At 38.2% G+C, this 27,888-nt stretch overlaps 1 long non-coding RNA gene across 1 annotated transcript; it reads right to left on the bottom strand.

Annotated features, from left to right (window-relative positions):
- Positions 1–446: 446 nt before the first annotated feature.
- LOC110208948 (uncharacterized) lies at positions 447–17,033 on the bottom strand. Its single transcript, XR_013486945.1, has 3 exons — positions 16,945–17,033; positions 2,676–2,697; positions 447–535 (listed from the first exon to the last, which is right to left on the bottom strand). It is a non-coding gene; the product is annotated as an uncharacterized LOC110208948 (long non-coding RNA).
- Between the last annotated feature and the right edge of the window lie 10,855 nt (positions 17,034–27,888).

A 27,888-nucleotide genomic window follows, 5' to 3' on the forward strand; every position in this document is an offset into this window, starting at 1 on the left:
TTTTTTTTTAAACCACACCATTGAGACTCTCCAGCTTGAATGGTATTCTGTAAATATTGTATATAATTACACTTGTCCCTGGAAGTTATAAAACCACCAAACTCAAATAGACTCATTCGATGTTTGCTTCCCTGAAGCCAAGTATTAAAAAAAGAGGGAGAATTCTTGTTAAAAATTCACACTGTATTTTAGTAAACCACTGTTGACGGTGAATCAGAAAAACTGTTGTTTAGCTGCATCTCACAGAAGATAAAATGAAGTGATGAGGCCCTACGGATGACAGTTGCTATTTATGTGCCGGATAGCATACAGGACAAACCTCTTACCATTTTGTTTCCCTCGAGGTTTTGTTTTATGTGCCTAGATATGAGCAATATGTTGCTGGTTATCTGCCAGCCCAGCGAATCCCTTTAAACTCATTTTGTTTTTGTGGCTGATCTCTGAATGTCGTATTGCTTCTTCCGTCTCTGGTACTGGAGATAGTCATCTCGGTTAATGTCTTGGGGATCAGAAGCCTGTGCCACTTCTGCATTAACTGTAGAGAGGGAATAGCCATTGTTACCTTGGAGAGAACAGAACGTGCTGGCTGATTCACAGACTTGAGTTGTTAATGACTAAGCAGATAGAATCCAGACACTGCTGGCCCCAAAGTGCCAGGTCAGAATTATGCCAATGCCTGGGTCTCCAGAGCGTGCTCAGGCTTATTATGCATCCTTAACATGCTGAAATGGAGAAATTGGTATGCCTTTTCTTTCCCTACTCTCCTCATTCCCTCCCCATCCTTTCCCAAAAGAAATTAGTCACATTTCTAAAGAATGGGCTTGATGAAATTACCAAAGACAAAAGAATTGCGGTCTGCTAATTGCATTTTGTGTTTGTTAAAATTCTTTGCTTCACCAAATGATATTTCATACTGCCTGTGCATGCTGCATTTGTTCAAAGCCAAGTTTCCCTTCTCTTTTAACCCTCAAAGAGCCCCTTAATCATTTTAAACTGGGCTCAAGTTCTCTGTCCTTCGGTTTAGTTGGGTCATCACAGACTACATTGAAACTGTTATCTCCACCAAGCCCTTTTGTCTTCTCAAGGCATCCATCAGAATCTTTCTCACTATTCACCTCCTCAAATGCATTTCACCTTTATCAGAGAATATTAAATAGCTTAAGGTTAATCTTACAGTCTAGGCTCAGGACAGAGTTGTTCTGCCCTTCAGCAGCCTATAGATAAAGACCAGAATTGCTGAAACTGCTGAAAAATATAAATAAATGGCTTTAAAAAAAAAAAAGGGATCCTAATAGGGCAGAGTTTGGTGGGCAATTTTTTTGAAGGCTCAAGTGTGTTTTTGAGTTTTAAAAATGGTTAATTTTTTTTCCTGATCTGGTTAATTAAGAAAGGCTTAGTGCAGGAAGAACCATCTAAGGTAAACCCTGAATAAAGGGGTAGGAAACAAATGGCAGATATTAGGGAGACTGTCCAAAGAATGAGACAATCTGGAAGAAAGAGCTAAGGATGAAATGGAAGAACAGGGTCAAGGGCATCTGGTTAATCAATCATTTACAAAGCAATGATACATACTCAGCAAAATTTAAAGTCTTTTCAAAGGCAAAGGGGTAGAAAGTATTGTTGCATGTAGGGAACTAAAAATAGGGCTAATCTAGCTAGAATGTGGAACATAGAAAGGAAACTAATGTTCATTAAACCAGCAAAGGCAGGCTGGAGCCATATTGGGAAGGACTTTACATGCAAAACAGAGGGGTTTATATTTTATCCTAGAGGCAAATGGGAACTATTGGAGCTTCTTAAGAAGAAAAGAAATATATTTTTTTCCCTTTTGTTCTGTTTCTTTTTTTACAACATGATTAATGTGGAAATATGTTTAACATGATTGCATGTGTGTAACCTCTACCAGATTGCTTGCTGTCTTGGGGAAGGGAGAGGAGAAAGAGGAAGGGAAAATTTTTGAACTCAAAATCTTACAAAAAATGAACGTTGAAAACTATCTTTACATCTAATTGGAAAAAAATAAAATGTTTACATAAAAAAGGAGAGAAGTAATATAATCAGACTTACTCTTTAGGAATATTAATTCCTAAATATGTGTGTATACACACATGCACATGCACACATATATACATACATGCATAGTCATATCTATATGTGTGTATACATAATATATGTATATATAACATGTATATATATGTGTGTGTGTATATATATATATATATACATACATACATATACACACTATTTGTTGTTTATTCATTCGCTCGTGTCCAACTCTTCATGACCCTGTGGACCATACTGACCGTGGGGTTTTCTTAGGAGAGATACTGAAGTAGTTTGCCATATCTTTCTCCAATAGATTAAGGCAAACAGAGGAGTGACTTGTCCAGGATCACACACACACACTCCATATATGCTATAGAAATATTAACAGTATATGAATGTAACAGAAAATTATTGTGCCATAATTAAAATGAAATGAACAGTTTCAGAAGGAAAAAGAGAAGATCTCTAATTTCTATATGAACTGATACAGAACAAAGTGAGTTGAACCAGGAGAACAACTTATACAATGACATTCGAAAGAAAAACAATTTTGAAAGATTTTAGAGCCCTGATTAATGTAATGATAAGTCCACAAGTCCAGAAGACTCAAGATGAAACATGCTACTTACCTCCTGCCAGAGAAGTGAAGAACTGAAAATGGAAAAAGACGTATATTTTCAGGCATGGCCAATATTATTTTGCTGGGCTATGCATGTTTATGATAAGGGTTTTAGTTTTTCTTTTTATGTTTTGTTTTGATCAAAGGGGGCAGTGGTATTATGAATACTTTTAATTTTTTTTTTGAAGAAAGGTGATGGAGGCCAGAACTGGGGTAGAATTTGCATAAATGGAAAGAAAGGGAATATAGGTATTGTAGAAGTAAGAACTACAAGGGTTGGCAACTGATGGAAGGGGGGTTGGGCAGGACAAGGGAGGAGAGACAGCATAGAGGAAACAGTCAAGGGTGACTCCAAAGATAAAATTTTAACATCTCTTCCTGCTCTCTTTGATTTTATAAATACAAGAAGAGGCTTGAAGCCTTCTTGGTCTGTACATGAAATCACCAATCTAGACACTGGGGACTAAAAAAAGGAGAAAAGAGGAATGTAGCATAAAAATGTTAATTTCCAAACATAAAGGCCCTTTGTAAATCACAATGTCAGAAAAAACACCTCACTGTGGAATCTCATCTTCTCATTAGCAAATTAAAATGGATTCATCTTCAAGCCAGGCATAGAATCACTCCCTTCCTTCCATCTTCCTTATAATCAATCTGTTAGGACACAGAGGTTGTCCAATTCATCTCAACCTAATAATTTTGTTCCTACCCAGCAAGGGGCTAAGCAACGTGAAAGATTAAATAAGAAGACAGCCCTGTCCAGGTCCTGTTCAGCTTTAAATCTATTATTTTTTTAAAAAACATTTAAATCTTTATTATTATTATTTTTGCTTAGGCAATCAGGGTTAAGTGACTTGCCCAGGGTCACACAGCTACTAAGTGTCAAGTATTTGAGGCCAGATTTGAATTCAGGTCTTCCTGGCTCCAAGACAGGAGCTCTATCCACTGTACCACCTAGCTGCCCCCTAAAGCTATGATTTTATGATCCTGTTGTTGATTGGTGACTGATTGAAGTGCCTGGAGAAGCAAAAAGAGCTTTGAACTTAAAGATGAGAAAACCAGCCTAATTAATCATTTAATCTTAGGGCCTCTTGTTCTTCTATTAAAATGAGGAAATTCAACAATATCTTTAAAGATTCTTCCATCTCTGGCATTTTTGTGTTTTGGGGAGTTTATTCTTAGAACTTAACATAGTACCTGGTACATAATAGGCACTTAATAAATGTTTATTGAGTGATTGATGGATTCCAAGGCAACAGATATGGAATTATAAGATGGTGTAGCACAAACTGGAAGTGTAAGTGCTAAGGAATTCAAAACCTAGGCAGCTTAGGGAAAGGCACAAGGGTAGGAAACGGAATGGGATGCATAGGGACAAGATAGTAAGCCAGATAAAGTCTAAAGATGTCAACAAATCTTTAGGTAGTAGTTATTTTACAACCAATCAGCCTTGTGCTAGATAGATGCTGTCAGAGAGACAGGAGAAGAAAATATAGTCTCTGCCTTTGAAGAACTTTGTCATGGAAACATGACTTATATGCATGATATATAATCAAAGAGCTATACAACAGAGTATGTGCAATCTTGTATATGTTCTACATAGTACATTTTATATTTAATATCAATATAGTGTTTACTGTATTAGCATATATACCTAGTCAATGTAGTACATTGTATTATGGTACTAGATACTATTCTATAGTATACTATATAGGTGCATGCATACATATATATGTATATATACACAGGTATATATGTTGACACATGTATACACATATGTGTATGTATGTCAACATGTGTGCACACATGTGTATACACACACATCAAGATAAAATCAACAGGCCTTGGCCTGGGTTACTGGAAAAATGGTGTCTTCAATAGTAATGGGGAAGTTGGGAAAAGGGGAGAGTTTTGGGGAAAATATAACAAGTTCAGTTTAGACAGTGTTAAACATGCTGACTTTAAGATATCCATGGGACACGTATAGGGGTTTACCTTGGCAAAGAGAAGGGCCATCTCATCATGTGAAGCAGGGGTGAAAGAGGAGGTAGTGGCAGAAGGCATCTGGGAGATATGAGATGAAGGAGGTGGGGATGAATGGCCTCATTTTTTTCAATAAAACAGGAGGCAAAGTTCTCATCTGACAGGGTTTGGGAAAGGGGAGATGTGAGAAGGTTGAGAATGGATGAAGAGATTTGCAAGAGCTCCTGCTGTGAGCAGGATGGTGAGTTAATTAGGGAAATATAAAAGGATTGGCTTTCAGCAATGCAGACCCAGTTGAGGTTATGTAACATAAATTTATTGTGGACCCAGTCAGCATATTTCTGTGATTTTCTCCATAGAGGTTGACCTTAGGGTGGATTAGTTGGACTCAGAGATTTGGGTCGTTCAGGTGAGGAGCCAGTTTTGGGGTATCTGAAGGAATGGGTTTACTCTCTTTCCTCTAATGCAGGAGATGGGGTTGACCTGGAGACCAGGTGTATATACATACATACATTTGGCATGTATATAATGTGCACATATGCGATGTACTATGTGAACATAATTCACTGTGTGTATAATATGTAATGTGTACTTAGGTGATATGTGTATCCATGTAATGTGCGATGCATAATATGTAATATGTACTATATACATATATATATATATATATATATACGTGCATGTACACACATTATGTGTATATACATATATTACATATGTATGTAGGATATACTATGTAGAATGAGTATTATAGTATACTACTACAGAAATTTCCATTATCATTTTCTTTTAGAAAATCATTATGGTAGAGGATGAAAACATAAATTTTATTCAAAAATTCATAATAGCTATACAAACCCAAAAGAATTTTTAAGTAGTTGGGGTAGTATTTAATTCTGACCATTCCAAGTGTTAAAAAAAATATTCCTACTACAAATGGTATAAGTGATTTGGTCATATCAGGTACATAGTTATGTGTTTTGTTTTGGGTTTTAAATGAAATATTTCTTTTGCAAACAAGGAAATTAGAGAAAAGGAATATTAATTTTGCAAAGTATGGTTGATGTTTGAAGAGGGAGAGACAAACTGGAGATATCAATTAAGAAAGAACAATTCAGGACAATTCTAATTTTTTTTTTTTTGCTTTTTGGTGAGTCAGTTGGGGTTAAGTGACTTGCTAAGGGTCACACAGCTAGTGAGTATCATGTGTCTAAGGTCAGATTTGAACTCACCACCTAGCTGCCCTTGACAATTCTAATTTTTAAAAGTTATTTTCTTCAATGAGATTGTGTAGCTCTATTTCCATTTAGCCAATTCTGCTTTTTAAGATGTTATTTTCTTCAGTATTTTTTGTGCCTCTTATATTAAGCTGTTGATTGTCTTTTCATAATTTTCTTCCTTTGCTTTCATTGCTTTATGTAATTTTTCCTCTACCACCCTTATGTGATTTTAAAAAATAATTTTTAGTTCTTCCAAGGATTCTTGTTGAGCTTGTGTCCAATTCACATTTTTTCCCTCTTTGAGGCTTTGCTTATACCTGTTTTAACTTTACTGTCTTCTTCTGAGTTTGTGTCTTGTTCTTCCCTGTCACCATAGCTGCTTTTTATGATCAGGTTCTTTTTTTTGTTGTTATTTCATTTTTCTACTCTATTTATTGATTTTGAACTTCATGCTAATGCTGGGCTCTGCTCCCTGTGTGTGAGGTGGAGGGGCACTGTCTCAAGCTTCAGACTTTTTCTCACTGGTGTTTTCAGAGCTAGTTCTGTTGCATGATCTGGGGAGAGGTATGGCCAGTACTCTCCTGGTCTATGCTCTGGTCCTTACCCAGGAAGGACCACTGATCCCTTGGGACTGTAATTGATACTGCCCTTCAAAGTCCATGATCCCTTGTGACCAGAATTGATATTTCCCTCCAGAGCTTTCACTCCCTCTTGACTAAAAGTGCTCCTTCCTATGGACTATGACCCAGAAATGGGGATGGACAATGAAGCTGTCAAACAGTTGCCCTTCAGGACTTCCACTTCTTTTTGACTGAAAATTCTTCTCACTGCTCTTGAGCTATAATTCAGAAATGGGTATAAACAATGGAGTTGCCAAACAGCATTTGGTTTTATGTCCAGTGCTAGCACAGGGATCCCCTATATTCTCTTTCTGGCCACTTGCCAGGTCCCTTTATCATCCCTGGCTTGGGAGCTTCTGAAGCTGCTAGTGCACTACCTGGTCCTACTACTGATGTTTCATCCACTCCAGGCCAGCCTCCACTCTCATGTCACAGATCTCTCTTTCCAAACTCTAAGTTGTCTTGAGCTGGAAGAATGACCCACTCTGACCTTTTGTTGGCTCTGCCACTCCAGAATTGGATTTGAGGAGTTATTTTAAAGTTGTTTGGAGGGTAATATTGGAAGGACTCTACTCCACCATCATGGCTCTACCCTTGATTCTTTATTAAACTTAAAAGCAGGTGTTTTGATTTTTTTAAAATCAAGATCTTAGAGGTTCCTAGGCCAGAGTTGACAGCCCACTAAAGGTTTAGCAATCTTGGGAGCATTAGGAAAGTGTTGTTATTAATTATCTCTGTTTTATAGATGAGGAAACTGAACAGACAGAAGCTAAATGACTTGCCCAGCATCAGACAGTTAGTTTCTGAGAATAGATTTTGACTCAGGTGTTCCTGACTTGAGATGCTGCTCTTTCAACACCGTGTTACCTCACTGCCTCTAGGTGCTTTTAGGCAGCAGAATAGCATCTAATAGGGAAAGAATGAAATTTAGTCTCCTTTAGAAAGGAGACAGAAGGTAATAGGATCAAAAATACCTCTTGATCAGAAACTGGAGAAAAAAGGAAAGTACAGGGATTTTGATCTGTAAACTAGGAAACAAAAGGAAATGGCTTCTAAGTAAGGTATGAAGTAACATCCTATGCTGAGTAGGAGAGATTGGAAAGATGGTGTGGAAAGCTTGAGAAAATAGACCATATGGGAAAGGTAATAACGAATTAAAGGAGAATAAAAAGACCAACTTGTGTGTTGTGAGGGACCAGAAGTAACATGAACTTGTAGTGAGCCTTATCAGGATAGTTGTGACTTCTTACATCATTGCTCAATAGTGGAAGAATAAGAGGAGACAAGGCAGATCTGGCAAGACATGAGTAGCAAAAGGACAAAGGGGGCAAGGAATTCATTTGTAGAAAACAGTAGGTGATTGAATCGGGTAAGTATAGGGTCAAGATTCAGAAGGAAGGAAAATGAAACCAGAGCAAGGCTGATGACCTATGAAAGCACCAAAGGATGGAAGTCACAGTGAGGACAAAGAATAGGATCATAAGAGGGTGCATGAGGAAATGGACTAAGTCAAATAGGTTAATTAAGGGCTTTGAAACCAAATTCTGAATGTGATCGTTGGGCTTTCATGGTGACGGTACCATGGGATAAATAACGTTATCTTTTTTGGTAGCTAGGTCTCTATTACTCAGAATTTGGTCCTTATCTTGGACTTCTCATCATTAGATGAATACTTCTTATGAAACTACATGCTATTTAGGAAATAGGTTGACACATTCCCCCTTTCAGAACCTGATTTCTGAAAACCTGATTGCCATTAAGTTGCACAGTGTCAGGAGTTAATGATTCTCAGCCACTATGACATCAAATTGTGTTTATTTATATAAGTCATCCAAGTTAGATGGCTTGTATAATATTGTACTTCTAACCCTGGGCAAGTAGATGGCACAGTAGCTAGAGCACTGGGCCTAGAGTCAGGAAGATGAGTTCAAATCCAACTTCAGATATTTACTAGCTGTGTGACCGTGGGCAAGTTACTTAACCCTGTTTGCCTCAGTTCTTCATCTGTAGAATTAACCAGAGAAGGAAATGGCAAACCACTCTAGTATTTTTGCCAAGAAAACCCCAAATGGGGTCATGAAGAGTTGGACATGACTAAACAACAACATTCCTTAATCAGCTGTCCCACAGCTTTCAGTGTAGCACACTGCATGGAAATACTTATTCAATATTAATTTTAATTTTGCATTTGTTCATGCCTTGTTCCATTGATGAAATCTAATATTTATTCATGTAGCTGAGTGACAAATCACTTATTCATACATGTCTGTAGCAGTGTTGTCTGTTTTAGAGAGTAAATTGCTGAAGGTAATAACTTAATTCAATACAGAACACAGTGCCATACTCACACTTTAATGATGATTACCAACTGTGGATTTCTTTGAATCATTAGTAACCTTGAAAGCAAGTGTTTTGATTTTTCTAAAATTAAGCTCTTAGATATTCTGGGACAGGGGTGACATCAAGGTGGAGGTACCAGGAATCTTGGGAACATTAGAAAGAGTGGCCAACCAAATATGGCTTTTGCATTTGTTGGTAGGAAGGCTTGGTTGAGGGAGACTTTTCAGGCACTCAGTATTGCAAACCCAGGAGCCCTTCTACTCTGCAAAGGAGATAAACGGGAGCAACAGAGTGACAAGCCCAGAAAGTCAAAGAATTTGCTTAAAAAAATCAAATGTTCTCTGCATCCTAATTAAATTTACATGCCCCATTACCTCCTAAGGGATTAATGCTGAATAATTATATTGCCTTCATATGCTTTCCATCAGATCTTCAAATGCTTCACTTCTCTAGTCCGATGGACTTGGACATATATAGCTGAGCGAGCCAGGCTGTTCCCCAGTTAGAATTCAGAGCTTCTGTGTTCTGTGCCCCCACCGGAGGCCATCGACAAGCCAGCTAATCTGTCTATGGCACTCTCTTTTCAGTGACAAAAAGGGGATGATTGCACTTGTCACAACCCTGTTTTGAAGATTAACGAGATAACTTTTGACCATCTGTCTGAGATCCTGAAATGGAAGGTGCTATATAGAGATACAAACTGGTGATATTTTATTTTAGGCTGAATGATCTCATTTGCCCTGAGACTGAAGAGGCTGTTACTGCTTGCCTTTAGGGAAAAGGACCACAAAATAAATGGCAGTTATAGCTTTGTATTCTTCTAGAGCCTTCAGATGAAGGAAGAGCTAGCCTTAGCCCAGCTTATGGACAGGTTACCTGCTAATTGCAGAGTACTTTACAATCATACCTACTCATACCTCATCTCATTTGCTAACACACCACAAACCAGTGGTGTTTTCAAAGGCCTTCCCATTAGCCAATTTCACTATATTAATGGGCTCATAGGTCTGGAGCTGGAAGAGTCCTCAGAGGCAATCTTGTCCAACCCCTTCATTTTACATATGAGAAAACTAAGGTTCAGAGAATAAGTTCCTTGCACTGATGCAAGAAGCAAAGGGGTAGGGCCTAGACGTAGATCTCAGGCAGCAGCTCATTCCAGTGTTTTTAATACAATATTGTGTCATCTATAAGGATGTTGCTTATAAGAATTTGGTCAGGACTCTTAGGGCTCATTTTGTGTTGGGAGAATGGGCGCAACACCTTAGAACCACAAAATCTCAAAATTGGAAGAGACCCTAAAGATCCCTAGTCCAACCCCTAAATCAGAAATCAGCCCCTCTGCTGCATCCCCAACAGGTGGTCTTTCAACATATACATGTCATGGTAGAATGGAAACTCCTTGAAGGAAGGGAATGGTGCTATTTCTCTGTATCCCCAACACTTAGCACAATTCTTAACACATTTGCCGTTTAGTCATTTCATTCATGCCTAACTCTTTGTGACCCTATTTTCTTGGCAAAGATACTGGTTGCGGTTTGCCATTTCCTTCTCCAGCTCATTTTACAGATGAGGAAATGTAGGCAAACAGGGTTAAATAATTTGCCCAGGGTCACATAGCTAGTCTGAGGCCAAATTGGAACTAGGATCTTCCTGGCTCCAGCCAAGTGCTCTATTCACTCTGCCACCTAGTTGCTCACTAATAAGAAACTATAGGTGCCCAAGTATACACATTCTTGTCAACTTGGGCTCAGCGGCCTAGAATTTCCCTTCCCGCTCTAGATCTATGATCCTAAGATCTTCTTCATTTCTTCAAATTAGAGTTGTGTGGGGTTATGGGGGGGGGCGGGTAGAGAGAGAGAAGACTCCAAACAGTAATATAAAAGAGGATCACTCAGTCCCAAGGGTACACCTCAGCTTTTTGAAGGGCCTTACTGAGTGAGTGCTTAGCTTTAGCTTGAATGGATTCCAGATGGAGGAAATGAGGCCACTATGATAGTCTCTTTGACTTGGCACCTAACTGACCAAAGCCCTGCACTGGAGAAGGTTGTCTGCCTTCATCAGTTTTATCAGGTGCCCCTTTTCTGGTGCTATAATCCTGAGGTTACTTTCCACAGGCAAAATGAAATGCTAGCCCTGGTGATTCCAGGCAGAAGGGGACTTTAGGTTGGGGAGATATACTTGGCTGCAAAGTACAAAACAAAAATAGCTATTTTACTCAAACAATTGGGGTCTCTCATTTTCTAAACTTCTGGCTAAATCATAGATCTAGAGAAGGAAGGGATATTCCAGGCTGCTGAGCCCAAGTTAACCAGAATGCTCATGAGTCTCAGTTAACAAATAGAAATAGAGAAACCCAAAGGGACCCAATGACTCTTGAGAAACAAAAATGAAGATAGTAGGAAAGGGGACAGGATGCTTTAAGGAGGAAAGAGTTACTTCCTGAGTACTTTGTTACTCATCTTGAGTTCTAAAAAATTGATTAGCCATTCATTGAGTACTTACAATGGGCAAAGGCCCTGTGCCAGATTCTAGAGGAAATACAAGGAGATAGTGCCATGGTCATTAGTGGAATATAACACATAGACAGAAACATATATCATACAAAACTGAACACAGTGCATGAGTTAGGAACTGGACCTGTGATTTCATTAATATAAGGAACCTCTAGGATGGGGAAATTCCCTCTACTGATCACCTTCTCTACAACTTATTGTCTTAGAACAGGTTTTGGTTTTTTTTGTTTGTTTGTTTTGATAATTCAATTTCAATATGATTTGCTTTCACTTGTCGTTTCATATATTTTATACATTTTAAAACATTTTGAAAAGGGGTTCAGAGGTTTCACCAGACTGTCAAAGGGGTCCAGGACACAAAAGAAGATTAAGAGCCCCTGTCTTGGAGAGTTGCCTAGAGCACTGAGAGTCATAAGCCAGAATGTGTAAGAGGCAGGCGTTAAACCTATGTCTTCTTGGCTCTAAGGCATGATGCTATATGGCCCAATAGATAGAAAACCAGGCCTGGAGTCGGAAGGCCTGAGTTCAAATTTGACCTCAGATACTTAGCTGTGTGACCCTGGGCAAGTCACTTAACCTCTGTTTGCCTCAGTTTCCTCATCTGTGAAATGGGCATGATAATAGCACCTGTCTCTTAATGGTTGTTTTGAGTCAAAAGATATAATATTTGCAAAGTGCTTAGCACAGTGCCAATCACATAGTAGGCACTGTATAAATGTTAACTATCATTAGCTGTTAGTATCCAAGGCTGGCTCTGTGTCAGTGGCATGCTGGAGCCTGCCCAAATGACAGGGCCTGATTAGTAAATGTTTAGTGTGAGCATTTACACACCAGAAATTAACAAATGCTACAAATCAGTGCTTGATTTATTGTTTAGTTGATTTCTAGACTTGAGGAAGCTATAGAGAAGATATTAATAATGTAAATTAAGTTTAAAAGTGTACCACTTGTACTTCCCCTCCTCCTGCAGAATCAGCTGTTAAACATTTATCAGAATATCTCTGTGCTATCCATCATACCATATTGCCTCAGTGAAGGCATAGTGGAATGCAAACAGAGTGTTATGCCAGTCCAACATGGGGGCAGGAAAGACTTCCTGAGGGAAATGGCATTTGAGCTGGCATATTTCAATAATTTAAAAAGTATAGGGAAAGGAAGGCATGAGACAAGTTAAGGACAAGGAGTCTGGTTTGGATGGGACATAGTATAAAAGGTCAAGAGTTCTAAACAACAAATCATCTGGGGACAATGGTTTGTGTATTGTTTTTGTTTTGTTTTTTAAGTATGAATCACCCAAGGTGAATCACCTCAAGCCAACAGACTGCTTAGGTCCATATAGTAAAGAGAGAAGAGGAGAGATGACTTTGAGTGTGTGACATTTCTAGCCATCATTCATCTGAAACGTTGCTGTGCTGCTAGTCAAGATTATTCTTGATATCCATTCCAGAAACGCACTGCTCTGTTGACTTGACACTCCTCTGGCTTCCCTGCCACGATCATGGGCCAGCTCTTTATTTTGAAGCCTCAGTCCTGTGCTGGAATCCACACACTGGAATCCTCTTCCCCAGCCTCTCCCTCTGATTGGAAGTTTCCTCTCGGAACTTCAATTTAAGAAGGGCAACTAAGCTAGCCATATTTCATTTCTTTCCAGGCTGAATTCTAGGTTTTCTCTACTATGCCCCTTGACTATTTATCCCTCATCCCATTTTACGACTTCCTTTTATGTGTTATCTTCCCCATTAGAATCTAAGCTCCTTGAACGTGGGGACTATCTTTGTTTTTTACTTAGAATTATATACCCAGAACTTAGCAAAATGTGTTAAGGCACATAATAAGTGCTTAATAAATACTAGTTGACTGCCTGCCTGTGAAGTTCACATTTCCAAAGTGAGCCAGGGCCCCATGAGCCTGAGGAGCAAAAGTCTTTTCCCTGGGGCCAGCCATATCACAGGGCACAGGTCCCAGCTCCTAAGCCAGGATCTCTCTCAGGCATGAGGGGTCTTTCAGTATTCTTGGCCAGGCGAGCAAGTAAAAAAGTCGTCAGGTTTGTACAGAGGCAAGAGCAGTGTCATCTTCATTTCATGCTCCTCACTCCAGGGATCCCCACTCCCCCAGGTCACTGAGACATGGCACTCCAGGATAGCATATACCAACCAGATGAGAGGGAGAGTGTCTTGTCTCTAGGTCTGGCAGATGGGAAGAGATAGAAATTTAGGCATAGTTAGCCCCCAGGATAAGCAGAAGGATCAATTAGGTTAGTGGCTCTACAAATCAGTTAATCAGCAAGCATTTAATAAATACTTATTATTTACTAGGCCCTGTGCTAGGTGCTGGGCATACAGCAAAAAAGCAAAAAAAAAAAAAAATTCCCTTCCCTCAAGGAGCTAACAGTTCCTCCAGAGAAGACAAAATGCATATGTGTAGGTATATAAAAAATGCATTCTTGTTGTTCAGTCATCTCAGGCGTTTGACTGTTCATGACCCTATTTGGAGTTTTCTTGGCAAAGATTCTAGAGCAGTTTGCCATTTCCTTCTCCAGATTTTACAGATGAGGAAACTGAGGCAAACAGGGTTAAGTGACTTGCTCAGTGTTACACAAAAATACATACAAACCTGATAAATACAAAGACATTTAAAAAGTGAGAAGAAAAGGATCGCACAATGTTTTCCCTGGATTGCAGTAATTCAAGTACTTCAACCCCTTTCCTGCCCCTTATTATTTTTTTTTTCCTTAGGCAATGGGGTTAAGTGATTTGCCCAGGGTCACACAGCTAGTAAGTGTTATGTGTCTGAGGCCTGATTTGAACTCAGGTCCTCCTGAATCCAGGGCTGGTGCTCTATCCACTGTGCCACCTAGCTGCCCCTTCCTGCCCCTTATTTAGAGGCATCTAGGTGGTACTTCTTCTGTCCACTCTAGAGCCCTGGGCTTGTAGTAAGGAAGTTCCTGAGTTCAAATCTAGCCTCATACATTTACTAGCTGTGTGACACTGAGCAGGTCATTTTACCTCAGTTTTGCCAAGTGTAAAATGAAGATATAGTAATAGCATTTAACTACCAGGGTTGTTGTGAGGAAAAAATGAGATATTTGTAAAGTGCTCAGCACCCTGCTTAGCTCATAGTTGTGTTTAATCCTTCGTTCCTTCATTCCTTCCTTCACACTCATCAGCAACCTTCAATACCTACTATTATCCAGGGCATCCAGAAGGGTCTATGCTTTTAGAGTTTATAACAGTAATTAATTGTCTAAGTAAAAGTACAGTAACATTATGGGAAGGTGGTATTTCATATTACAGGGTTTTTCTCCCATTATGTTGCTCAGATTCAGGGGAAGATGTAAAAACCAAGATTCAATGTCATATGCAGGGCCTGTCTGTCTCAGCCCCAACACCCTAGTGTCACACTGAATTAGCTGACCTATATTAACCATCACACAGAGATCAGTGACCTTGAAGTCCATAAGGCTATTTTGGCATGTTGTATGCCTTATTTAATGCTTGGTAGGTTTTTAGAGAGGCTGAGGGTTTTTTGTATTTTTTTTAATCTAGCCAAAGAGGCAGCTGGAGAAAAAAAAATTAGGACAGATAAAAGTATTGTCATTGACTGTGACATGTTCATCCTTTTTACCATTCCTTGGGGCCATCTAGATGCAAGGAAGACTGGGCTGCACATGACTGATAGCTCCTATTTTAGTAGTTTTGAAGGAGGGACTTAGAAATGAGTCTGTTTGCCCTATGTAGCTATTAAATGGATTTGGTGGGTTCTGAGGGGGAAACTACTGGTATTTTCTATTTTCTATTCCCTTTTTCCACAGTTCTAGAGAGCCCAATGAAAATGAATGGCTGGGTGGTTAAATACTTAGCAGAATGGTCTTGGGAACAGAGATTCCCAAAGTGGCCTAAGAGGAGAAGGTAGCACAAATATACACAGTTTGGTTGCATCTGTATGGGTTATTCAACAAGACAATCACTTGTAAAGATGAGACATAAAAATGAAAGACAAAGGAGATATTTGAGCATATTCAATGTAATATTCAATTATGATTTAATTAGGTTACTCATCTCTTGAGATTTCAGGTTTATATTTTATGCTACAGAATTTCAGGTTTATATTTTATGCTACAGAATTTCAGGTTTATATTTTATGCTACAGAATTAAATAATTAAGGCAATTCTTATATTCCTATGCCAGGTAAAGAAATATAATTTTTCACCAGGAGATATCATTTAGACTAAGGAAGTGTTATTATTTTTTTTTAACACTTTAACGGCAGATTGCCCACATCTTAGGAAGTTTTAAGAATGAATTCCTCCTAATCCTAAATTCTGGATTTATAGCAAATTATGACCAAAATGTTTATCATAATATGCGTATGTCTATTCTGTTTGTGTTTTTACCCTGGAGTCTGTGAATAGATTTAAGAGTAGTCTATGAACCTGGATATGAAAAAATTATATCTTCATTTCAATATAATAGTTTTCCTTTGCAATCGTATGTATTTTATTTTATTTATTTAAAATGGAGGTCCATGATACGAACTAAGATTAAGACCCCTTGTTTTAGAAGTACTGTGTCACAGTAGAAAAAGCACCAACTCTTCAATCAGACAACCTGATGAGCTGATCTCATCCCTAATGCTTTCAATGTTTACCTGGAACTAAGGCTGTCTTATCATTCACAAAATCAAAGGGTTTGGACTAGATGGTCTTTGAGGTCCCTCCCAAATCATAAATCAGCATTTATCATTATTACATTTTATCATCATCGTTAGGGCAGCTAGGTGGTCCAGTGGATAGAGCACCTGGCCCTGGATTCAGGAGGACCTGAGTTCACATCCAGCCTCTGACACATAACGCTCATTAGCTGTGTGACTCTGGGCAAGTCACTTAACCTCAATTGCCTCACCAAAAAAAAAAATATCATCACTATCATCATCATCATTATCCTTTAATATTATCTAACATGCCAAATCACAGTCCCAGCCTTAATTACAGTGTGGTAAATATTCATTTTCAGTGCTGGAATACACATGCCTATGGTTAAACCAAAAGCAACTTAGGTTGTCTAGGATTTGTGTTTTAACCAACAGATTCCCTTCTGTCTTGGGAGGTTTAGAGATTTGTGGTCTGTCTTTTCTGTTTTTCTTTGTCTCAGCAGTTAACGAATCCCTGCCATAGTCCTCCACCTCAGGAAATATATTCTAAAACAGGGGCTCTTAACCCGGGTTCTGAGAACCATGGATAGATTTCAGGGAGTCCATGAACATGATAGATCAGGAAAAAAAATCCTCTTCATTTCAATATAATTGGTTTCTCTTGTAACTCTATGTACTTTATTTTAGGCATTTAAAATTATTCTGAAAAGGTGACCAGGACATAAAACAGGTTAAGAAACCTCCTGTTCTAAAACTCTGAAAATCTGCTCCATTAAATTTCTAGCTATTCTGAAAACGGGCTTAATGCAAAGTAATTGCAAATCAAAGTAGGTACTGTAGGTACCCTTAGTCCTCTCAGAAGCTGAGCTAATTGCTTTGGCCTGGTGTCACTTGTCGCTGAGCAAGGCTCTTTTCCACCCCACCCCCTCCTTTGGAATTGTATTTCACTTACACTCCATCAATTTGATTCTGAAGTAAGCAATGAGAAGGAGCAGCAGCAGAGTCACGGGCAGAAAGATCCCAGAAAACAGGAACCAGCCAGGGAGCTCTGTCATAAAAGCTGCCACTGGAGACCTCATCACCAGTGGCATCATTGCAAGCCAGAACAGCTGAGCCCAGGATCCAGTCTGGAATGGACAGGCCCCTCAGTTTTAGGCTGGGTTTCCACTTAATGTCCTCTCTGGCGTTTGCTTTGTGGATTCCATTGGAGCCCTCAGTGGACTTTGCCCTGTTTGAACAGCCCCGTGATTTCTAAGAGGAATGAATGGGGGTGGGGGTGGGGGGGGTGGGGGAGAAAGTTACTCTGTAACTGAACTGCAAAGTTTTAGGACTGAAACACCTTAGGATTTCCTTTATCTGATGAGAGTGGAGATGAATAGGAGAGGGAGATTAGGGTAGAAGTGTGGGGAGGTGGGAGGCAGACATTGTCACAGGCAGCCAGGGGTTCCTTTGTATTGTTAATCTAGGCAAAAAAGAGTTACCTGCCTCCATCTGTCAGTTTTCAGGGATATAAAGACTTTTCCCCCTCTCCTTTACAAATTTCAGGAATAAAATTACACAAAGGGCCCATATTTTTAATCTAAACCTGACGTAGGAAAAATATGTTATTCCCATAGACATTCAAAATTTAAATCAAGATATGATTAATCCAAAAGAATAGGGATAAAACCCAGTAATATGTAAGTATGTTTATCTCTTTCTCTATATGTGTATATATGTATGTGTGTGTGTGTATATATATATATATATATATATATATATATAATAAACATGTATATAACATATTTTCCTATAATCAGAGACTATCTTGTCTTTATTTTCTTCTCTGAACCTACCCTAGTCAGGTAAATGATGAATTTTTAATGTCTAACATTCATTTTTAAAAATTTTGAGTTCCAAATTCTCTCCCTCTCTCCAGCCTCTTACCCACCCATTGAGAAGATAAGCAATATGATACCCATTGTCCGTGTAAAGTCATGTCAATTATATTTCCATATTAGCCATGTTGCAAAAAATAAAGAAAAAAAATTTTAAGTTCTATTTTATTTTAACTTTTTTTTTTAATTTTGAGGAGTTTTTAGTGTCTGAGATATTTCTTCTTTTCCTTATTACCTTGTGGTGGAACTTTCAGTGAGAAATTACTTACTACCTGTATGACTTTAGGAACTTGACTTAACTTCATCTGTAAAATGAGGAATTAACCTTTGTGATAGGACCGATATCTACTGGTACTCCTTCTTCTCCCCAAAGAGGGATGAGTTTTCCCTAAAAGATACTTTTATATCACTTAATGCATCTTTCTAATCACCTAAGGACATTAAAAAGTCCCACTTACATGGAATTAGGTCCCTCTGACATGATTGATGTCTAAAGAATAAGGGATATTACACCCTACTTTGCTGACTTGACATGATGCAGATAGTTGGGTCTAGGGCAGCTAAAGTGCCACTGTATCCTTTTGCATATTCTGGCTATGCTAGGGCTAAATAAACCTCCTTTTGTTTATTATTTAGTGCTTCTTTCAGTCCCCAAATCAAACCCAAGCTTACAGGTAACTATTGACACTCCTGTCCCTAACGATGTCTGATGATCCTTCTAGCTCAAAGTCCTGAGTCCTCTTATCAGTTAGCTTCGGTTGGACTTCACTCTCTGTTTTACTTACTCATCTCCTATCAACCTCAAAAGTCTAAAAGGGCACTTCGCAACATATGTTATAGCAAGCCTCAAATAGATAAGCCCCATAAGTGTAAAAGGTCAAATTATTTTAAAAATAGAGCGAAAGGAAAGAAATAACTTCCAGAAGTACTAAGTGAGTAGATATTTACTCATTTGGATTTGCTCCAAATGCTGACTTTTCCACATAGCCATCTGTAGAAAAAGCTAAGAAGCTTATAATATAGTTTCAGACCTGTGTACTTTCGTTTTCAGTTTTTAGAACTGAAAGTACCTCAAAAGTTAACAAGTTTCTTTCTAATTTCTTTTATCATTGATAGAATTTATAACCAAACAAGGGGTAGAAACGATTTAAAAAAGACAATATTTATGTCTAATGGTAGCCATCTCTAGGGCGTGTAACTGAAGGAGAAGTTGAGTGGGGTGGGGTGGTTAGGGGGGAGGAGAGGGTGGGGCTGGGTGGGAGGAAGGGGAAAAAAAGAAACTTACATAATAACTTTATTATATATTTAAAAGGAATAGGAAGTTGTCCATAATAGATCTGTAGTTTCACCTTTTTAAAAAATTATACTGTGTAATGGAAATCTTTGTTTTATTACATAAATTAAAAATAAAATGAAATGAAATATTTTTAAAAGACAGTTGACAGTTTAATTACATGAAATTAAAAAGATTTTGGATGAACACAATCAATGCAGTTTGAATAAGAAAAGGAACTATCAGATGGGAAGGGGAAATCTGCATCAAATAATTGATCAAAGTCTAATATGAAAGATATATAGTGAGTTGACACAAATATGTGACTGAGTCATTCCCCATTAAATAAATGTTAATGGATGAAGATAAAAATTTCTTACAAGAAATTCAAACTATCAACAACTACATAAAAAGAATTCTCCAAATTACTAATAGATACGTATTAAGACTTACTATTGGGGGAAGCTAGGTGGCACAGTGGATAGAGCACCAGCCCTGGAGTCAGGAGGACCTGAGTTCAAATCCAACCTCAGACATATAACACTAGCTGTGTGATTCTGGGCAAGTCACTTAACCCCAACTGCCTTGGGGGAGGGGGGGAAGACTTACTATGTTTCAGACAGTGTACTAAGGGCTGGGGATACAAATATGGGCAAGCAAGGTCATTCCTGACCTCAGGGAGCTTCCATTCTTATGAGAGAAGACAGCAAATGCTAAATAAATGAGTTTGAGATTTCATCTTATGGAGAGTCAGGAAACCACAATCAAAAAGGAAACTGAAGCCATGATGCCAAGATGACAAGTGATTCTAAATATTAATTGTCGGAGGAGCAATGGAAGGATGTGTGACAATATTTATTTTTCCTTTCACTGGCTGTCTCCCATGCCTAGAATTCTTACTCTCTTCATGTCTGTTTTCTGCCCTCCTTGACTTCTTTCAAATCCCACCTCCTATAAAAAGCTTTTCCAAATCCCTCTGAATGTGAGTGCCTTTCCTTTGTGGATTACCTCCTATTTATCTTGCATATAGCTTGTTTGTCCATAGTTGTTTACATGTTGACTCTTCTATTAGATGGTAGCTCCTTGAGAGATTTTCGTTTGCCTATTTTTGTTTGTGAGGTGTCTAGCACAGCACTTGGAACGCAAGTGGATAATAAATATTTAGTGAACTGGATTGGCTTGAAATCTACCCAAAAACCTGTCCCATACCTTTCCTTTCCAGTCACACAGCCATCATCCAGATTCAGGTCCTCTAGCCTAGGAACTTGCCTGGAAGTTCACATGGGCATTACTTCCATGCAGATTTTCCTAAAATGCTGGTCACATCCCACGTACCCCACTCACTAAACTCCAGTGGCAAGCTCTTGCTGGCCTTTCTATAGCCCATCTCTTTCCCTTTCTAATCATCCCTTCATATGGCTGCCAAAATAGTCTTCCTAAATATATAGGTCTGGCCATGTCACTGTCCTGTTCAAAAATCTTTAGTGCCACTCTACCTTGAGGATAAACTATAAACTCCTTAGACCATCCTAAAAAGATCTCTATAATTTGTCTCCAGTTTATTTTTTGATTTTTTTTTTCATATAATTACCCCTATGAACAGGCTCTATATTCCCATTATCCTGCACGTATTCAGTAGGGTGTCCTCCATGACAGCAATGAATTCCCTACCAATCTCCAACTGCTGAAACCTCCATTTTCTTTCATGGCCAAGCTCATGTCACCTCCCTGACTCCCCTCTCTGAGAGTGATAAGACTAGAGAAGACAAGCTCCATCAGTAGCATTCAGAATTATTCAGTCAGTTCACTGATATCCCCAAGCTGCAGCAACTTACTGCCATCTGTATAATCTGGACCCCACTTCCCACAATGTCACTCAACCCAGATCCATTCTCTGGAAAGCTTGGCTGGCATTCTTGTAGAGTGAACCAAGTAGGCAGTTACCATGTCTCAGGAGTGGCATCTTAATTTCAGAACACCCAATTTAACACAGCAAAGGAGGAAGTCAGCATTTATTGCACTTGTTTGCAATCTGGAAGGCATATTTCTTTTTCTTTTGGATTTTGTCACATTGAGTGGCATGGCTATTAATACTCCTGTGTGTATTTCTGAGAAAGCAAGAGCTCTGGAGCTTGTGCAGTCTCAATCAGATATTGATGGTGCCAGCCTCCTTGGTTCTGAGCAGGTGATAGGACTAGGGAGATGAATAGAATTTCCATCTCCTGGAAGGAGAATGCATCTTAAGTTCTTTCTTGTAGCTAAGGCATTTTGAGGATCCTGGAGCTTATTTTTAAAGGTTCTGTCTTGAGAATTCATTCAAGTATTTTCTTATTTAGAGCAAATATTTTATCATTGGGTCCTCTGGAAGCAGAACTGTTAGGGGATTCTTGGGCTAGCCATAAACCAGAAGTTCTAGGACATGTATGCTTTATCTGTTAAAGCCTTGGATCCCAATCCTTTCAGATTTCTGTAGATCAGTTGTTCTCAAAGCATAGTCCAACCTCTGCTTGTATTATTTAATCTACATCTTCCACAAGAATAGCATGAGATACTTTGTCAAAAGCTTCACTAAAATCTAGGTAAGCTATTAACACAACATTACCCTCTGCTGTTAGTTTAGAAACCTTGTAAAAAGATAAATGAGGTTAGTCCAGCATGACTTGTTCTTGATAAAGTCCTGCTGACTCTTTGAAATCACTGCTCTCCATCTAGATGGTCACCAATCATCTCTTTTGGCCAAATATGGCCAATAGTTCATAGACTGTTTATTTTCTAATAAAGTGATATTTGAAAGTGCACATTTGGCCATATCATCTTTTCACCCCCCCTTAATAAATTCTAATGGCTACCTATCACCTCCAGGACCAAATATAAAACCATTTGCCTAATGTTCAAAGTTTTTCATAGCTTTCGCCCTCTTACCTTTCCAGTCTTCTTACATCTTATGCAGCTCACTGTATGCTGATCCAATGATATTGGCCTCTATGTTGTTCCTTGCACAAGACCCACCATCTCCAGACTTGGAGCCTTTTTACTGGCTATCCTTCATTCCTGGAATGACATTCCTTTTCATCTCCACCTCTTGGATTCCCTGCTTTATTTCAAGTCCCTGTAAAATCCTACCTTTTACAAGAAGTCTTTTCTTGATCCCCTTTAATAATGCTAGTGCCTTCCCTCCATTGATTATCTCCAGTTTTTTCTGTATAAAGCTTATCTGTAAAAAGTTGTTCATGGACCAGGCCTGGAATAAATCTATATTTATGAACCAGATTATTTATTTCCTGGGAACAATTTACTTATTTTTTTCCTTAGAAAGAAAACTTCTTTACCTATATTACCAAATTTTTCCTAAATACACATAACTAAGAAAGTAAATTGATGCTATGCCTAATGTTAGACAATGTATTCAAGCTTTCAAAATATAAATTAGTAATTTCTTAAACTCATAATTTTTCTTAGAGAAAAAAAACAACCTTTATTTCTATAACATCAGAACACTAAATCTATAGGGATTATCTAAGGCCTTAGTGTTTCTAGCCTAGGAACTTGCCTGGAAATTCACATGACCATTACTTCCATGCAGATTTTCCTAAAATGCTGGTCTCTGTTACACCACACATCCCCCATTCAGTAAACTCCAGTGGTTTCCTAACATCTTCAGTATCAAATATAAAATCCTTAGTTTGACATTCAGCACCTTCATAACCTGGCCCCCTTTCTGTCTTTCCAGTCTTCTTACATTTGATTCCCCTCCATATCCAGAGACACTGGCCTCCTTGCTGATCCTAATGTAAGATAATCCATGTCCTAACTCTACCCATTTTTCTCTGGCTCTCCCTCATGCACAGAACTCTCTTCCTCCTCCTCCTCATCTCCACCTCCTACCTTCCCTGGCTTCCTTCAAGTCTCACTTGAAGTCCTACCTTCTGAAATAATCCTTTCCTATTCCTCCTAAATCTTAATGCCTTCCCTCTCAAATTTTCCCCAGTTTATCCTATGTTTATCCTGTTGATACAAATTGTTTTATGTTGTCTTCCCTATTAGATTGTGAATTCCATGAGAGCAGGAATTGATTTTTGCCTTTTATTTTAGCCTCAGCCCTTAACATAGTGTACTTTAAAAATGCTAGTTGACAGGCTAAGTGATTGACTGACAGCAGCCAGAGAGATTCATGTATAATAAAAGAAGCTGTTTTCCTATTAGCACAGTAGCATTCGCTTTTATAGTCTGCATTGATAGGTAGTATACACCTACCAGTCCATCACTGGAACAGTCTTACTTTGGTAGTTACAGGGAAATAACAGATGTTTGGTTTTTTTTAAAAAAAAAAAGACCACAAGCTCATTTGCATGGCTACTGGAGGCAATAGTGAGATTAATGTAGGTTGTCAGCAATACAGGTTTAATTTGACTTGAGCGAAAATAGCATCAATACACATCACCCTTTGCCATTCATTCCTACTGAATGCTGATTAATTTACTCTTATTTCGACCCTGAATGCTGCCATGCAGTAATGAGTTGTAGCCATCTGGCAGTCCTATTTTCTCTTTCCCATTCCCCCTAAAAAAGAATGAGAGATGGGGAAATTCTTGTCATGGAATTCCATCCAACTGCACTGTCTCTCTGTCCTTATCTGGGAGAATGCAAAGTATATGTCCATTTCTATAATAGACTCCTAGAGAGACAAGAGTGACTGCTTTGTCTTTGAATGACCACAGTTTGGTGTAAGCATTGTTGGTGCTAAAGTTGATGATCAAAAGCACAATCAATGTGGGGGATGCTGCTTAGCAACATCTGTGTATTAGGTATGAATGGGAGAAGACAAAAATAAAGGTGAAAGGTGCCAATGGAGGTTGAACTGAATTTGTTGCTCCATCAGATAAAAGGTTAAATATTTTTAAAGAAGGATGGAAAAGAGAAACAACATAGGTAACATTGGCTCTTTTAAAATAGAAGAGCCAATGTTAAGCATCTGGTCTGTTACCTGGGAGTAATTAGAAGTACAAGCTCATAAGAGGCTAGAGCATAGTAATTTAAACTGCCTCGTAAAAGAAAACAGAAATAGTTTTTTTTTTTTAAGAAGACAGGAATAACTCAAGGATATTGGGGAACAGAGGCAACAAACTTGAGATGCCGCGGCTTGTAAAACTGAATGATGCCAGAACTAGATAAAAATATAAATGGAAAATTATTAACACAATAAATAAAATACAGCAGATGATGTTAATTTGTGGTTTTCTAAGTTAATATGCAGCTTTTAAGGATTCATTTAGATTTTGAGTCTGACATCACTGACCAGATAAAAGTGTAATTAGAAAATGATTAATACAATAAATTTTTTAAAAATGTAGATTATGTTAATTTGTGTTTTTCTAAGTCAATGTGCAGCCCTCCGGGATCTGTTTAGATAGAAGTTTGATATCACTGTTGTATAATAGCTTATAGCAACACAGACTCCGGGCTGGAAAGCACCTCAGAGGCTATCTAATATTAAGCTCTTATTTTCATAGAATCACAGAATTTAAAGAGTTGGAAGAGACCTCAGAGGCCATCTAAATCAGCCCATACCTGAACAGAAAGCCCCTCTATGACATGTTTGACAGTGGATCATTCAACCTTTTATAGATGAAGAAACTGAGGCCCAGAAAAGGTAAATGACCTGGCTTAGGTCATGCAGGTAGCATAACCATGCCCTCAGATCTGATATTTAAGTTTCTGAGTCCAGAGCCAATGCTGTTTCCACTGTACCACAATCCTGACCAATTTATTCTGTTATTATGGGAGATCCTTCTAGTGTCCTCTGACAACTCTACTCAGAAGGTGACTGGGGCTGGGATTGAATAAAAGGGACAGCCACCAGGCTTCCATTACATGGAGCTGTCTATTTCCTGGTGGGCATAAAATTTTGCTTTCAAATCCCACATTTTGCCATTCTTCTTTTATAGCAACTCTCAAGTTTTTGTTGCATTTCATCCCTGTTGTTACGTTTGGTGACTTTTGTCCATTACAGTGAATACTATGGTATTTTTCTTTATTTGGATTTCTGTAATTCAGATAGAACATCCTTAGATGTTGCTGCTGATTCAGTTTCAGCTTAAGCTTTTTTTTTCTTTTGCAGTTTATATAGCACTGTGCATGTCTCATTTGATCCTCCCAGTAACTCTTGTCCCACCTTTTACAGATGAGAAAAGTGAGACCGGGAGAGGTTAAGCAATTTACCTAAGGTCACACAATCTAATTAGTATCTAAGGTGGAACTCAGATGTTCCTGATTCCAAGTCCAGAGTCCTCACCTACTCAACCACCTAGTTGCCTACTATGTAATCATATATATCACATAATAGGTGCTTAATACATGTTTGCTGAACTTAATTGAATCATGGTATTGACAATTTTTCAACATCCATTACAAGACATTTGTTAATCAGTAATAAAATTTTTGGCCAAAGTAATTAATAAAGGCCATCTACTAAGGGATTGTGAACTACATGGGTGGAGGGGTGCAGGGCAGAGGGTGGGTGGGTGAGAATCCCACAGCAAAGAAATCATGGGATCACAGAGGAGATCTAAGAAGTTACCTAGCAAACTCCCTCATTTTACACATGTAGAAATTGGGTCCAGAGAAATTAAGTGACTTAGAAAGGTCACCTGAGTAAGTAGCAAAGCCAGGATTTAAATTAGTCAGTGCTCTTTCTACTGTAACTCATGGTGGCTCAGTGAATAGAGCGCCAGGCCTGGTGTCAGGAAGACCTGAGTTCAAATCTGGCCTCAGACATTTACTAGCTGTGTGACCCTGGGCAAGTCACTTAACCCTGTTTGCCTCTGTTTTATCATCTACAAAATGAACTGGAGAAGGAAATGACAAACCGCTCTCATATCTTTGCCAAGAAAACCTCAAATGGGGTCATGAAAAATTGGACAAGACTGAAAAATGACTAAACAGCAAAAACAATACTGCTTCTATCACGAATCTTCAAAGGACTAACAAGTAGATAATTATAGGACATATTTCCTTTACTTCTGAGATAAAAAAATATAAAAGCACTTTGAAAATATTTTAAAGTAATATTAGTGTCATCCCTCTGATTGAGATGTTGTCTTCATAATAATCTAGTCTAGATAAGAGTAGAGAGGCTTATGTAGCAGTTTGATTAGTAGATAATGAATTACCCAGATGTGAAAATCCCTCCCCTCCTTTTTTTTTAAATTAAAAAATGATAGTTATGTATGCCCCCCCACATTCATAATGACAGTATCAAGTAAGTAAAAAAGTTAATTATTGAATTTTTAATTGAATGCCATCTTTAAACTTTAATTTGTATTGGTACTCTAAAGGTGAGATTGGTCTAAAGACATTACTGTTGGTAGATATGAACCACATCAGTGCTGACATTCTTGTTATAAGTAAAACCTAAAGTTTTCCAGAAGTTGCAGTGAAATAGAATTAAAAAAAAAGATTCTTAGCAAGCATGGGAGATCTGAAAGTGATTGCTCTTTTATTAGTGTTACACTTTGCATATGCAAAAATAATGCTCTTTTATTTGTGAATGGAATGGCAGAAGCAGGAAAAAGCCCCATGACATTTAAAAACCCTGGTTTCAAAGAAAAGCACTGATCCTAAGAAAGAAAAATATGGTAAGCCAAGCGCTGGTTAATCCTGCAAAAGCTTTCTTGCTGTTGTGTCTCCAATCAATTAGTAGGCTGAGGGAAGTGGCGCAGCCGATGTGGAGGAACCATGTCATTTTCTGACTACTTATTTTACAACTAAAACAGCGTTCATATGCTTTCTTAGCTAACGGAGTCAAGTATCATCTCTGAGACAAAAAGGGTCAAAGTAATGCATCGAGTTGGTTCAGGTTTTGTCTATCTGAAAAATAAATTTCCAATTACTTGTGGGTCCTCAAGTAAGGGAAATGTTGCAAAATGAACATTTTAAAGAAATACTGGATGAAGTTGAAAGAGAAGTCATTGTTTTAGTGACTAAAAAACTTTTGGGCGGAATTACAAGTCAGAAAATTATCAAGAAAATATCAAAAATATATAAAATATATTTTAAAGTTTTTAAAGTTATGGGGATATACCATGTCATTAAGAATCCATTTCTTGAGTTCACATTTGGATTTTTTCCCAAGAAACCCTAGATCATGAGCATGCAGAATATTTCCAGTAAGAGGTCTTGATAAGGGGAACATGATACCAGAACAGAGTCCAAACATGATGGGTGACTTCAGCTAGATGCTGAGCAGGAATGAACTCATGAAATGAACACATTAGATGGGTTAATTGAGCACAATTTTGTTTCTTAAAGACAAATTTTAAAAATATAAAACTGATTCCCATGAAAACAGAGGGTCATAGAAAACATATTAAGCCATATTTGAAATCAGCACAAAAAACTATTTCACCCATTTTTGTAATTTTGATGAAAAAAAAACTTTTATTTTCTCTATCAAGCATATTAATAGCTGACTTTGCATGCTGCAAATCACTTTTCATGCATATATTTGACCTTCATGATAACTTTATGAGGTAGGTGATATTATTTCCCTTTTATGGATGGAAAGTCAAGCTAAGTGACTTGGTGATAGTGAGTAAATCTTGAGGCAGGCTTTAACTATAGGTATCTCCTGAGTACAAATTCAGTTTTTTCCTCCCATTATATCACACTTCCCTTTCCATTATTTAAAAAAAGTCCTAGATCAAGCATCTCTTTATTGGGTCCCTACAAATGAATAAGGCACCCCAAA

This window comes from Phascolarctos cinereus, unplaced genomic scaffold (assembly GCF_003287225.1).
Source record: "Phascolarctos cinereus isolate Bilbo 61053 unplaced genomic scaffold, phaCin_HiC Scaffold_5;HRSCAF=322, whole genome shotgun sequence".
Lineage (NCBI taxonomy): Eukaryota > Metazoa > Chordata > Mammalia > Diprotodontia > Phascolarctidae > Phascolarctos > Phascolarctos cinereus.